The sequence below is a fragment of the Callithrix jacchus genome, chromosome 3 (assembly GCF_049354715.1).
Source record: "Callithrix jacchus isolate 240 chromosome 3, calJac240_pri, whole genome shotgun sequence".
Classification (NCBI taxonomy): Eukaryota; Metazoa; Chordata; class Mammalia; order Primates; family Cebidae; genus Callithrix; species Callithrix jacchus.
In genome coordinates this window covers 85828864-85843984 of record NC_133504.1, presented here as the reverse complement: position 1 = coordinate 85843984, position 15121 = coordinate 85828864, and the positions used below count along the sequence as shown (strand labels likewise).

At 35.9% G+C, this 15121-nt stretch overlaps 1 long non-coding RNA gene across 1 annotated transcript in view; it reads right to left on the bottom strand.

Annotated features, from left to right (window-relative positions):
• The window catches only part of LOC144581872 (uncharacterized), a 32372-nt gene extending 19146 nt beyond the window's left edge, over nucleotides 1-13226 (bottom strand). Inside the window, exon 1 of the long non-coding RNA XR_013533287.1 lies at nucleotides 13092-13226. This is a non-coding gene — a long non-coding RNA (uncharacterized LOC144581872). The remainder of the gene's footprint in view (nucleotides 1-13091) is intronic.
• Nucleotides 13227-15121: the final 1895 nt, after the last annotated feature.

Here is a 15121-nt window from a genome sequence, read left to right as displayed (position 1 = left end):
TCCCCTATTCCCTTCAACACACCCCAGTATGCGGTGCTCCCCTCCCTGTGTCCATGTGTTCTTATTGTTCAACACCCACCTATGAGTGAGAACATGCAGTATTTCATTTTCTGTTCTTGTGTCAGTTTGCTGAGAATGATGATCTCCAGGTTCATCCATGTCCCTACAAATGACAGAAACTCATCATTTTTGATGGCTGCATAATACTCCATGGTGTATATGTCCCTTTCATTTCTTTCTATGAGAACCATACACACTAGCTGCTTCTAGTCAGCAATATTTTAATATAATTGTTTCTTTTCCTTTGAACAGATACTCAGTGGGGAGATTGCTGGATCAAATTATACTTCTGTTTTTTTTTTTCTTTGAGAAATCTCCATAGTTTTTCACAGGGGCTGCAGTAATTTTCATCCCCTCCAAATGTATATAAGCATTCCCTTTCTCTACATTTTCACCTATATGTTGTTTTTTGAATTTTTAATAATAACTATTCTGGTGTGAGCTGGTATCTCATTATGGTTTTAATTTGCATTTCTCTGATTATAAATGATGATTAGCATTTTTAATATAGTCGTTGGCTGCCGGTATGTCTTCTTTTGAGAATGTCTGCCTTTTTTTTGGTCTACTTAATGAGAATATTTGTTCTTCTTGTTGACTTGTTTGAGTTACTTGGAGATTTTGGATACCAGTTCTTTGTCAGATGGATAGTTTGCAGATAATTTTTTCTTTTCTGTAGGTCATTTTTTCACTCTGATGGCTATTTCTGCTATACAGAAGCTTTTTAGTTTAATTAGGTCCCATTTGTCAATTTTTTCACAATTGCTTTTGAGGACTTAGTCATAAGTTCTTTGCTTTGGCCAATGTCCAGAAGAGACTTTTCTAAGTTTTCTTCTAAGATATTTTATAGTTTCAGGTCTTACATTGAAGTTTTTAATCTACCTTGAGTTAATTATTGTATATAGTAAAAAAGTCCAATTTCATTTTACTACAAATGTTTATTTAGTTTTTCTAGTAGCATTTATGGTGTCCTTTCCCCAGTTCATATTTTTGTTGGCTTTGTTGAAGATCATTTGGTTTTAGGTGTGTGGCTTTACTCCTGGGTTCTCTGTTCCAAAGATCTATATGTCTATTTTTATACCAGTACCAAGCTGTTTCAGTTACTATAGTCTTGTATAATTTGGAGTCACATAATGTCATGTTCCAAGATGTGTTCTTTTTGCTTAGGATTCCTTTGACTATTTAAGTTCTTTTCCATTCTATATGGACTTTAGGTTTTCTTTTTTTCTAATTCTGTGAAAAATAATACTGGTAGTGGTATTTTGATAGAAATTTCATTGACTCTGTAGATTACTTTGAAAAGTATTTTATTAAATAATATTAGTTATTTTTATCCATGAGCATAAGGTATTTTTCCATTTGTTTGTATCACCTACAATTTCTTTTTTCAGTGTCTTTGAGTTCTCCTTGGAGACTTTTTTCACCTCCTAGGTCAAATGTTCTCCAAGGTATTTCAATTTTTATTTTCTGTAGCTATTATAAATGGGACTGAGTTATTGATTTGGTTATTAGCTTGATCTTTACTGTTGCATAGAACTGCTACTAATTTTTGTACAATAATTTTGTATTCTAAAAATTTGCTGAAGTCATTCATCAAATCTTGAAATTTGTTTAAAGAAGTAGAGTTTTCTAAGTATGAGATTATATTATTACCAAGCACATAATGTGACTTCCTCTTTCTCAATTTCAATGCCTTTTATTTCTTTGTGTTACCTAATTGCTCTAGCTAGAACTTCCTCTAGTATGTAGAATGGGAGTGGTGAATGTGCATCCTTATCTTGTTCTAGTTCTTAGGGGGAATTATTTCAACTTTTCTCTGTTTAGTATGTTGTCTGTGGTTTTGTCATATAAGGCTTTTATTATTTTGAGGTATGTTCTTTGATCACTAGTTTGTTGAGGATTTTGATTATGAAGGGATGCTGAATTTTATCAAATGTTTTTTCTGCTTCTATTGAGATGATCATATGATTTTTGCTTCTAATTCTGTTTATGTGGTTAATTTATTGATTTGCATATGTTGAACCATCCTTGGTTATACCTAGCATACGCTATTTTCAATTGTATGGCTGATTAAGGAAAAAAGTGTTTTCAGACATATATGGTAGATACACTAAAACTTTATTACTGATTCTAGATTCTTGAGAATAATTTCTGGACACAGTTGATCTGTTGAATTTCTGTACTAGGCAACTTGTAGATACTATGGTTTCTGAATTTCTTAAAGATAGTGTCTTACAAAATTTTGCCCATGCATCTTGCACAGTTAGCAACAATATTAACCTTAAACTATAGTGTTACTTTTGTCACCAGGTGAATCACATAAACCTTAGTTTCTTTATTTGTAAAATAAAGATGCTTAAACTTTATACATTTGTTGTAAATATGAAGTAAGACAATGTATATAAAAGCACTATATGGTGAGACTGAATTTCAGAAGTTATCATGAGTGCAATTCAGTTAATTTGCCCTGTGTACTATTCTGTTCTCAGGCTGCTAATAAAGATATACCTGAGACTGGGTAATTTTAAAGAAAAGAGTTTTAATTGACTCACAGTTCCATATGTCTGGGGAGGCCTTACAATCATGGTGGAAGGTGAATGAGGAGCAAAGTCATGTCTTACATGGCAGCAAGCAAGAGAGAGCTTGTGTAGGGGAATTCCCCTTTATAAAACCATCAGATCTTGTGAACTTATTTACTGTCATGAGAACAACACAGGAAAGCAGAACATCACCATCCCCATGACTCAATTACCTGCCACCAGGTCCCTCCCATGGCAGATGGGAATTATGGGAGCTACAATTCAAGATGAGATTTGGGTGAGGACACAGCCAAGCCATATCATCCTGAAACACTCAAGGTGTATCCATTTGTTATGTAAGAGAAAGATAAAAAAATAAAAACAAGACTGTCATTGTATTACTTTTAATTTCTCTCTTCTAAAATAATATTTCAGTGGTTTCAGCAGTTAAAACATTTTTGCTATTTGAAAAGAGTGGATAGTCCCCCTATTTTCATTATCTCTCAGGTACAAATATTATAGTCTCAAAAGTGGATCTTTTAGGAAAAAAAATCATTATAAACACATTATATCAGAAAACACCCCATTTGGGTTTTGGATATAATGGAGCAACTTCTCATGAACTTTTGTCATTTTTCAGAACTTTGGACTTCTAGACTCTTTAAACTCTTTGTATTTATATTTGCTTGACACTGAAAAAGAAAGTCAGGATTGGTTGACAAAGCAGTGAAGTGGAGTGCTTGAGCCAGTGTCATTTTAATTTTAATTTAATTTTTAAAATCTGGTAAAATTCAAATTCACTAAAATGCCCAGAGTTTAAGTGTTTATTTCATCAAGGTTTGATAAATGTATTCATTTATACTATCTTTATTCCTTTTAAGATATGGGACATTTACATCAGACCAGTTAATAACTTCCAGGGATTTTCAGTAAATCCTCACATGTTTCATCTAGACATTAGTCCTCTGATTTCTATCATCATAGCTTAGTTTTGCGTGTTTTAGAACTTCATATTCCTGGAAGAACATAATTTTTGTGTCTGGCTTCTTTCACTTAATATGTAAAATTCACTGTATTCTTTTGTGATCTAGCACTCCATTCCTCTTTATTGGTGAATATATTGCATCTATATATAGAGACATCCATGTCTCTACAATATACGAATATAGCATCACTTTTAATTTATTCCCTTTTTCATGAGCATTTGAGCTGTTTCCATTGTTTAATTTATAAAGAACATTGTTGTAAACATTCTTGCAGAAGATGTTAATGGACAAAATTTTCCATTCCTTTTGTGTTTTTATTCCTTTTACTTTCTTATTAAAAAATATATATATATATATCTTGTTTTCATCTTACTTATTCAAATACTCATTCTTATTAAAATAAATATATATCTTATGAAAATACATGACTAGATGTATACTTATTTCTATTTTTAAAAAGTCATCCCTTTTTCCAAAGTGATTATATCATTTTATATTTCCTTCAAAATGTTTGAGAATTTCAGTTGCTCTCCATCCTGATGAACATTATGATATTGTCACTACTTTTTATTTTAGTCATTCTCATTGTGATTTTAATTTGCATTTACTTGATAGCTACTTATTTTGAGAGTTTTATGTGCTTTTTGGCCATCTGTATATCCTCTTGAGAGAAATATCTGTTAATGTCTTTTTAAATAATAAGTGGATTCTTATAATCATTTAACAGTAGGAGAACTTTATAAATTCTGCATAGAAGTAATTGTTAAATATAAGCATTGAAACTATTTTCCCCAAATCTGTGTTTGCCATTTCATTTCTCTCATTTTGTTTTTTGAAGAGTTTAGTTTTTTAATTTCAAAAAAGTATGATTTATCAATTTCTTAATAAATTCCATATTTGTGTCTAAGAAATATTTGGTGCCCCAAGTTGCAAAATATTTGGCAACTCAATACTTTGTTAAGATATTTTTGTTTTTTTTTTAAGATTTATACTCTGGCTTTTATGTTTTGATTTCTGATCTATCTCAAAATAATTTTTTAGAAAGATGTAGAACAATATCATTATGGTCCCTTTTATTCCCACAAACGTATTCTGAGTTTCCAGCACCATTTGTTAAAATTACTATAATTTTCCTATTAGATTGAGTAAAGCTGAATTGACAATATATGTGTTGGTCTATGTCTAGGCATTTTTATAAATGTCCACTGATCAGCTTGTCTCTTCTTAGGTCAATGCCACACTCTATGGTTTATTGTGATATTAAAGTAAGTCTTCTATGCTGAATAATTTTATATTTTCTCTTCTTTGTCAAAGTTTTTTGAGCTATTTATTTCCTTTTGCATTTTCGTATAAATTTTATAATCAGATTGTCATTTTTTTTCTTTTCATTTTAACTGCACTTTAGGTTCTGGGGTGCATGTGCACATCCTGCATCCTGCAGGATTGTTGCATAGGTACATACATGCCATGGTGGTTTGCTGTCTTCCCCCCATCAACTAAATCACACATTTTCCTGGTGTTAGACCTCCCCAACCTCCCTGCCCCACTCTGTCCCTCCCCTCCCCTCCCCTTCACCCCTCCTGACCTTCCCCAGTAAGTGTTGTTCCCTTCCCTGTGCCCAAGTGTTCTCATTGTTCGTCACCCACCTATGAGTGAAAACATGTGGTGTTTTGTTTTCTCTGCTTGTTTCAGTTTGCTGAGAATGATGGTTTCTAGATTCACCCATGTTTCTACAAAGGACACAAACTCTTGTCATTTTTTTTTATGGCTGCATACTGTTTCATGGTGCATATGTGCCACATCTTCTTTGTCCAGTCTACAATTGATGGGCATTTGGGTTGGTTCCAGGTCTTTGCTATTGTAAACAGTGCCTCAATGAACATACATGTGCATGTGTCTTTATAATAGAATGATTTATAATCCTTTGGGCATATACCCAGTAATGGGATTGCTGGGTCAAATGGAATTAACATTTCTAGATCCTTGAGGAATCGCCACCATGTCTTCCCTAATGGTTGAATGAATTTACACTCCCACTAACCCTGTAAAAGTGTTCCTATTTCGCTACATTCTCTCCAGCATCTGTTGTCTCCTGATTTGTTCATGATCATCATTCTAACTGATGTGAGATGGTATCTCAATGTGATTTTGATTTGCATGTCTCTAATGACCAATGATAATGAGCATTTTTTCATATGTTTTTTGGCCACATAAAACAGTTTCTTTTGTAAAGTGTCATCTCCTTTGCCCACTTTCAAATGGGTTTGTTTGTTTCTTGTAAATCTGATTTAATTCTATGTAGATTCTGGATATTAGCCCTTTGTCAGATGAGTAAATTGCAAAATTTTTTCCATTCTGTTGGTTACCAGTTCACTCTAATGATTGTTTCTTTTGCTGTGCAGAAGCTCTTATGTTGAATTAGATCCCATTGTCTATTTTGGCTTTTGTTGCCAATGCTTTTGGTGTTTTAGTCATGAAGTCCTTGCCGATGCCTATGTCTGGAATGCTGTTGCCTAGGTTTTCTTCTAGGTTTTTAATGGTGTTAGTTCTATGTTTAAATCTTTAATCCATCTGGAGTTAATTTTTGTATAAGGTGTAAGGAAGGGATTTAGTTTCAGCTTCCTGCATATGGCGAGCCAGTTTTCTCAACACCATTTATTTAACAGGGAATCCTTTCCCCATTGTTTGCTTTTATCTGGTTTGTCATAGATCAGACCTTTATAGATGTGTGGCATTGCTTCCAAGGTCTCTGTTCTGTTTCATTGGTCTACATCTGTGTTTTGGTACCAGTATGATGCTGTTTTGATTACTGTAGCCTTGTATTATAGTTTGAAGTCAGGTAGCCTGATGCCTTCACCTTTGTTCTTTTTGCTAGTATTGTCTTGGCTATGTGGTCTCTCTTTTGGTTCCATATGAAGTTTAAAGTGTTTTTTTCTTTTTCCAGTTCTGTGAGGAAGGTCATTGGTAGTTTAATGGGAATAGCATTGAAACTATAAATTACTTTGGGTAATGTAACCAATTTCTCAATATTGATTGTTCCTAACTGAGCATGGAATATTTTTCCATATGTTTGTGTCCTCTCTTATTTCCTTGATCAGTGGTTTGTGGTTTTCCTTGAAGAGGTCTTTTACATCCTTTGTTAATTGTATTCCTAGGTATTTTATTCTCTTTGTAGGAATTGTAAATGGGAGTTCACTCATTATTTGGCTTTCTGTCTCTTGTTGGTGTATAGGAATGCTTGTGATTTCTGCATAGATTTTTATAAATATATATATATTATTGCACTTTAGGTTCTGGTGTACATGTGCAAAACATGCAGGATACTTGCATAGGTACATACATGGCAATGTGGTTTGCTCCCTCCATCCCCCTGTCACCTATTTCTGGGATTTTTCTTCTTTATCCCTCCCCAGACTCCCTACCCACCACTGTCCCTCCTCTATTCCCCACCAACAGATGCTAGTGGGTGATGCTCCCCTCCCTGAGTCCATGTATTCTCATTGCTCAACACCCACCTATGAGTGAGAACAGCAGTGTTTGTTTTTCTGTTCTTATATCAGTTTGGTGAGAATGATGGTTTCCAGATTCATCCACGTCCCTACAAAGGACACAACTCATTGTTTTTTATGGCTGCAGAGTATTCCATGGTATATATGTGCCACATTTTCCTTGTCCAGTCTATCATCAATGGACATTTGGGTTGGTTCCGCATCTTTGCTATCGTAAACAGTGCCACAATGAACATATATATGCATATGTCTTTATAATAGAATGATTTATAATCCTTTGAATATACACCCAGTAATGGGATTACTGGGTCAAATGGAATTTCTATTTCTAGGTCCTTGAGGAATCGCCACACTGTCTTCCACAATGGTTGAACTAATTTACTTTCCTACCAACAGTGTAAAAGTGTTCCTATTTCTCCACATCCTCTCCAGCATCTGTTGTCTCCAGATTTTTTAATGACTGCCATTTTAACTGGCGTGAGATGGGATCTCAATGTGGTTTTGATGTGCATTTCTCTAATAATCAGTGATAATGAGCATTTTTTCATAGGTTTGTTGTACTCTTTTGAAAAGTGTCTGTTGATATCCTTTGCCCACTTTTGAATTGGTTTGTTTTTGTCTCATTAATCTGTTTTAGTTCTTTGTAGATTCTGGATATTAGCCCTTTGTCAGATGGGTAGATTGCAAAATATTTTTCCATTCTGTTTGTCTCCAGTTCACCCTAATGCTGGTTTCTTTTGCTGTACAGAATCTCTGGAGTTTAATTAGTTCCCATTTGTCTATTTTGGCTTTTGTTGCCAATGCTTTTGGTGTTTTAGTCATGAAGTTTTTGCCTACACCTATGTCCTGAATGGTGTTGCCTAGGTTTTCCTATAGGTTTTTGATGGTGTAAGGCCTTATGTTTAAGTCTTTAATCCATCTGAAGTTAATTTTAGTGTTAGGTGTCAGAAGGGGTCCAGTTTCTGTTTTCTGCACATAGCTAGCAAGTTTTCCTGACACCATTTATTAAACAGGGAATCCTTTCCCCATTGCTTATTTTTGTCAAGTTTGTAAAAGATCAGATGGTTGTAGATGTGTGGCATTGCCTCTGAGGCCTCTGTTCTGTTCCATTAGTCTATATCTCTGTTTTGGTACCCGTATCATGCTGTTTTGATTACTATAGCCTGAAGTAATAAAGAAAAAGTATAGTTTGAAGTCAGGTAGCATGATAACTCCAGCTTTGTTCTTTTTGCTTAGAATTGTTTTGGTTATGAGGGCTCTCTCTTGGTTCCATATGAAATTTAAAGTGTTTTTTTTTCTTCTAGTTCTGTGAAGAGCGTCATAGGTAGCTTGATGGGGATAGTGTTGAATCCATAAATTACTTCGGGCAGTATGGCCATTTTCACAATATTGATTCTTCCTAAACATGAGCATGGAATGTTTTTGCATATGGTTGTGTCCTCCCTTATTTCCTTGAGCAGTGGTTTGTAGTTTTTCTTGAAGAAGTCCTTTACATCATTTGTTAGTTGCATGCCTAGGTATTTTATTCTCTTTGTAAAAATTGTAAATGGCAGTTCGTTCTTGATTTGGCTCTCTTTAAGTCTGTTACTGGTGTATAGGAATGCTTGTGATTTGTGCACATTGATTTTGTGTCCAGAGACTTTGCTGAAGTTGCTTATCAGTTTCAGGAGCTTTTGGACTGAGATAACGGTGTCTTCTAAATATACAATCATGTCCTCTGCAAATAGAGACAATTTGACTTCCTTCTTTCCTAATTGAATACCCTTTATTTCTTTTTCTTGCCTGATTGCTCTGGCTAGAAATTCCAATACTATATTGAATAGGAGTGGTGAGAGAGGGCATCCTTGTTTAGGGCCAGATTTCAAAGGGAATGCTTCCAGTTTTTGCCCATTCAGTATGATATTGGCTATGGGTTTGTCATAAATAGCTTTTATTATTTTGAGATACGTTCTGTCAATACCTAGGTTCAGAGAGTTTTTAGCATAAAGGGCTGTTGAATTTTATCAAAGGCCTTCTCTGCATTAATTGAGATAATCATGTGGTTTTTGTCTTTGGTTCTGATTATGTGGTGGATTATGTTTACAGACTTGCATATGTTGAACCAGTCTTGCATTCCTGGGATGAAGCCTATTTGATCATGATGGATAAGCTTTTTGATGTGCTATTGCAATCGGTTTGCCAGTATTCTATTGAATATTTTGGCATCTGAGTTCATCATGGCTGTTGGCCAAAAGTTTTTTTGTTGTTGTTGAGTCTCTGCCGGGTTTTGGTATCAGGATGATATTGGTCTCATAAAATAATCTGGGAAGGATTCCCTCTTTTTGGATTGTTTGGAATAGTTTCAGAAGGAACAATACCAACTCCTCTTTGTAGGTCTGGTAGAATTTAGCTGTGAACCCATCTGGACCTGGGCTTTTTTGTTTGGTATGCTATTAACTGCTGCTTCAACTTCAGCCATTCTTATTGATTTATCCAGGATTTTAACTTATTCCTGGTTTAGGCTTGGGAGGATGCAGAAATTTATCCATTTCTTCCAGGTTTACTGGTTTATGTGCATAGAGTTGTTTGTAGTAATATCTGATGGTAGTTTGTATTTCTGTGGAATCAGTGGTGATATACCCTTCATTGTTTTTTATTGCATCTATTTGATTCTTCTCTCTTTCCTTTTTATTAATCTGGCTAGCAGTCTGTCTATTTTGTTGATCTTTTCAAAAATCCAGTACCTGGATTTAGTGATTTTTTGAAGGTTTTGTTTTGTGTCTCTGTCTCCTTCATTTCTGCTCTGATCTTAGTTATTTCTTGTCTCCTGCTAGCTTTAAAGTGTTTTTTATCTTGCTCCTCTAACTCTTTCAATTTTGATGATAGGGTGTCGATTTTAGATTTTTTCTTGCTTCTCATGTGGGCATTTATTGCTATAAATTTTCCTCTAGACACTGCTTTAAATGTGTCGCAGAGATTCTGGTATGTTGTGTGTTTGTTCTCACTGGTTTCAAAGAACATCTTTATTTCTGCCTTCATTTCATTGTTTATCCAGTCAGCATTCAAGAGCCAGTTGTTCAGTTTGCATAAAGTTGTGCAGTTCTGAATTAGTTTCTTAATTCTGAGTTCTAATTTGATTGCACTGTGGTTTGAGAGACTGTTGTGATTTCTATTATTTTGCATTTGCTGAGGAGTGATTTACTTCCAATTATGTGGTCAGTTTTACAGTAGGTGTGATGTGGTGCTGAGAAGAATATATATTCTGTGAATTTGGGGTGGAGAATTCTGTAAATGTCTATTAGGTTTGCTTGGTCCAGATCTGAGTTCAAGTACTGGATATCCTTGTTAATTTTCTGTCTCGTTGATCTGTCTAATATTGACAGTGGAGTGTTAAAGTCTCCTACTATTATTGTGTGGGAGTCTTAGTCTTTCTGTAGGTCATTATGAACTTGCTTTATGTATCTGCGTGCTCCTGTATTGGGTGTATATATATTTAGGATCGTTAGCTCTTCTTGTTGCATTTATTTTTTTACCATTATGTAATGCCTTTGTCTCTTTTGATCTTTGTTGGTTTAAAGTCTATTTTATCAGAGACTAGGATTGCAACTCCTGCTGTTTTTTGCTCTCCATTTGCTTGGTAAATCTTCCTCTCTCCCTTTAATTTGAGCCTTTGTGTCTTCTTGCATGTGAGATGGGTTTCCTGGATACAGCCCACTGATGGTTTTTTACTTTTTATCCAATTTGCCAGTCTGTGTCTTTTGATTGGAGGTTTTAGCCCATTTACATTTAAGGCTAATATTGTTATGTGTGAATTTGATAACGCCATTTTGATGCTAGCTGAATGTTTTGCCCATTAGTTGATGCATTTGTTTGGTACATTTATGGTCTTTACCATTTGGTGCGTTTTTGGAGTGGCTGGTACTGGTTGTTCCTTTCTATGTTTAGTGCTTCTTTCAGGAGCTCTTGTGAAGCAGGCCTGATGATGATGAAACCTCTGAGCAATTGCTTCTTCATAAAAGATTTTATTTCTCCTTCACTTGCAAAGCTTAGTTTGGCTGGATATAAAAATTCTAGGTTGAAATTTATTTTCTTTAAGGATGTTGAATACTGATTCCCACTTTCTTCTGTTTTGTAGGGTTTCTGCCAAGTGATCTGCTGTGAGTCTGATGGGCTTCCCTTTGTGAGTAACCCAACCTTTCTGTCTGGCTGCCTTTAGCATTTTTTCCTTCATTTCAACCCTGGTGAATCTAATGATTATGTGCCTTGGGTTTGCTCTTCTTGAGGAATATCTTTGTGGTGGTCTCTATTTCCTGGACTTGAATATTGGCTGGCCTTGCTCAGTTGGGGATTTTCTCCTGGATAATGTCCTGAAGTGTTTGTCAGTGTGGATTCATTCTCATTGTCACATTTAGGTACACCTTTCAAACATAGATTAGGTCTTTTCACGTAATCACATATTTCTTGGAAGCTTTGTTCATTTTTTTTCACTCTTTTTTTTTCTAATTTTGCCTTACCATTTTATTTCATTGAGTTGATCTTCAATCTCTGATATCCTTTCTTCTGCTTGGTTAATTCAGCTATTGAAACTTGTGTGTGCTTCGCAAAGTTCTCGTGTTGTGCTTTTCAGCTCCATTAAGTCATTTATATTCTTCTCTAAGCTGTTTATTCTCATTCACATTTCATCAACCTTTTTTCAAGATTCTCAGTTTCTTTGCTTTGGGTAAAGCATGTTCTTTTACCTCAGAGAAGTTTATTATTACCCACCTACTTAAGCCTGTTTCTGTCAGTTCATCAGACTCATTCTCCATCCAGTTTTGTTCCTTTGCTAGTGATGGGTTGTGAACCCTTGGAGAAGAAGAGGTATTCTGGTTTTGGGTGTTTTCATCATTTTTGCACTGGTTTCTTCCCATCTTTGTGCATTTTTCTACCTGTGATGTTTTTAGTTGGTGACTTTTGGATGGGGTCTCTGAGTGGATGTCCTTTTTGTTGATGGTGAAGTTATTTCTTTCTGTTTTTTTAGTTTTTCTTCTAACAGTCAGGCCCCACTGTTGTAAGACTACTGGAGGTCCACTCCAAACCCTGCTTGCCTTGGGATCACCTGTGGCAGCTACAGAACAGTAAGGGTTGCTGCCAGTTTCTTCTTCTGTTATCTTTGTCCCAGTAGGATACTCACCAGATGTTAGCCTGAGCTCTCCTTTATGAGGTGACTCTTTGGATATACAGGGGTCAGGGAGCTGTTTGAGACAGTCTGTGCCTTATAGGAGCTCAAGTGCTGAAATGTGAGCTCTATTGTTCCTTTCAGAGCTGTTGGGCATGTACATTTAAGTCTGCTGCAGCAGAACTCATAATCACCTTTTTTCCCAGGTGCTCTATCCTGGGATGGTGGAGCTTTATTTATAAGTTCCTGATGTGCTGCTTCTTTTTTTCAGAGATGCCCTGCCCAGCAAGGAGGTAGCCTAATCACAGTCTGCCAGCAGAGGTATTGCTGAGCTGCTGTGGGCTCTGCCCAGCTGCTGTGTGAACTTCCTTGTGATTTTATTTATAGAGGTATAGTTAGAACTACCTTGGTAATCGCGATCTGTCTCAGTAATGGTGAACTGCCTATGTATTTGCGGACTGCCTCGGTAATGGAAGATTGCCTTCATAATGGTGGACTGCTTCGGTAATGGCAGACTGCCTTGGTAGGATAATGGTGTACACCCTCCCTTCCACAGAGCTGTAACATCCCAGTTCCAGCTGCACTTGCTGCGAAACTCTCAATCCAGAGTGTTTCAGATTGCTGGTCTTTGTATGGGTGGGACCTGCTGAGCCAGATCACCTGGCTCTCTATTTCAGCCCCCCTTTTTTTTTTCAGTTGAATGAGTGACTGTCTCCCAGGCATTCCAGGTGCCAGTTGAAACAGCCACCCGGATTTCTGTGAGTCTTTGTGTGGAGACGCACTGCTCAGTCTGAAACAGCCATGTATTGTGGCGCTTTTCAGCCTGGGAATGTCCTGATCTGTGGGCAGTAAAAACTAATTTGGAAGTGCGGTGATCACTCACCCTCTACATTGTTCTTGCTGGGAACTGCACTCCAGAGCTGTTGTTATTCAGCCATCTTGGATCTGCCCCCTCCCCCTCTGCATATTGATTTTGTGTCCTGAGACTTCACTGAAGTTGCTTAGCAGTTTAAGGAGGTTTTGGGCTGAGACTATGGAGTCTTCTAAATATACAATCATGTCATCTGTAAATAGGGACAATTTGACTTCTTCATTTTCTAATTGAATGCCCTTTATGTCTTTTTCTTGCCTAATTGCTCTGGCTAGAACTTCCAATACTCTATTGAATAAGAGTGGTGAGAAAGGGCATCCTTGTCTAGTGCCAGTTTTTAAAGAGAATGCTTCTAATTTTTGCCCATTCAGTATGATATTGGCTATGGGTTTGTCATAAATAGCTTTTGTTATTTGAGATACATTCCATTGATACGTAGTTTATTGAGGGTTTTGTCTGTTGAATTTTGTCAAGGGCCTTCTCTCCATCAATTGAGATAATCATGCACTTTTTGTCTTTGGTTCTGTTTATTTGGCGGATTACATTTATAGACTTACATATGTTGAACCAGCCTTACATACTCTGGATGAAGCCTACTTGATTTGGTGGATTAGCTTTTTGATGTGCTATTGGCTTCAGTTTGCCAGTATTTTATTAAAGATTTTTGCATCAATGTTCATCATGTATATTGGCCTGTAGTTTTCTTTTTTAGTTGTGTCTCTGCCAGGTGTTGGTCTCATAGAGTTAGGGAGGACTCCCTCTTTTTGTGTTGTTTGGAATGGTTTCAAAAGGAATGGTACCAACTCCTCTTTGTAAGTCTGGTAGAATTTGGCTGTTTATCCATCTGGATCTGGACTTTTTTTGTTTGGTAGGCTATTAATTGCTGCCTCAACTTCAGCCCTTGTTATTGGTCTATACAGGGTTTTAACTTCTTCTTGGCTTAGTCTTGGAAGTGTCCAGTAATTTATCCATTTCTTCCAGCTTTACTGGTTTATGTGCATAGAGCTGTTTGTAGTAATCTCTGATGGTAGTTTTGTATTTCTGAGGAATCAGTGGTGATCTCCCCTTTAATTTTTATTGCATCTATTCGATTCTTCTGTTTTCTTTTTTATTTGTCTGGCTGGCAGCCTATTTTGTTGATTTTTTAAAAAAAACTAGCTCCTGGATTTACTGATTTTTTTGAAGAGTTTTTGGTGTCACTATCTCCCTTAGTTCTGCTCTGATCTTAGTTATTTCTTATCTTCTGCTTGCTTTTGAGATTGTCATTCTTAAAAAGAAAACACCTGCTATTTTATTTATTGAAATATTTTTGAATTTGCAGATAATTTAGTAAAAAATTGACATCTTAACAATATTGAGTATTCCAATTAATTTATATGCTGTAGTCCTCTATTTTTATTTGGATGTTTTTACTTTTTCTCCAAAATTTTTGTTGTTCTGGTATACAGGTCTTACACATTTGTGTTTGCCATACCCTTATTTTATGTTTTTAATTCTGGTATACTATGAAGTTTTAAAATTTTATTTTCCATTTATTTGTTGCTAGAATTAAAAATATGTACAGATATTGACTTTATATACTGTAAACATACTAAATTATGTATCAGTTCTAGTAGATTTTTTTTAAAGATACCTGAGGTTTTATATAATCAAGCATACTGCATGAAAATACAAACAGTAAGCAGTATGCATTATTCTTATTTTTATTATTGAGTCAGAGTCTCACTTTATATCCCAGAATGGAGTAAAATGGTGCAATCTTGGCTCACTGCAACTTCCCTCTCCCAGGTTGAAGTGATTCTCGTGCCTTAGCTTCCTGAGTAGCTGGGATTACAGGCCCTCGCCACCGTGCTTGGTTAATTTTTGTATTTTTAGTAGAGACAGGGTTTCACCATGTTGACCATGATGGTCTTGATCTCTGACTTCAAGTGATCCACCTGCCTCAGTCTCCCAAAGTGTTGGGGTACAGGCATTAGCCAGTGTGCCCAGCCTTCTTCTTCACCTAATTTTTATGTTTATTTTACTCTTTTTGCTGCCCATAG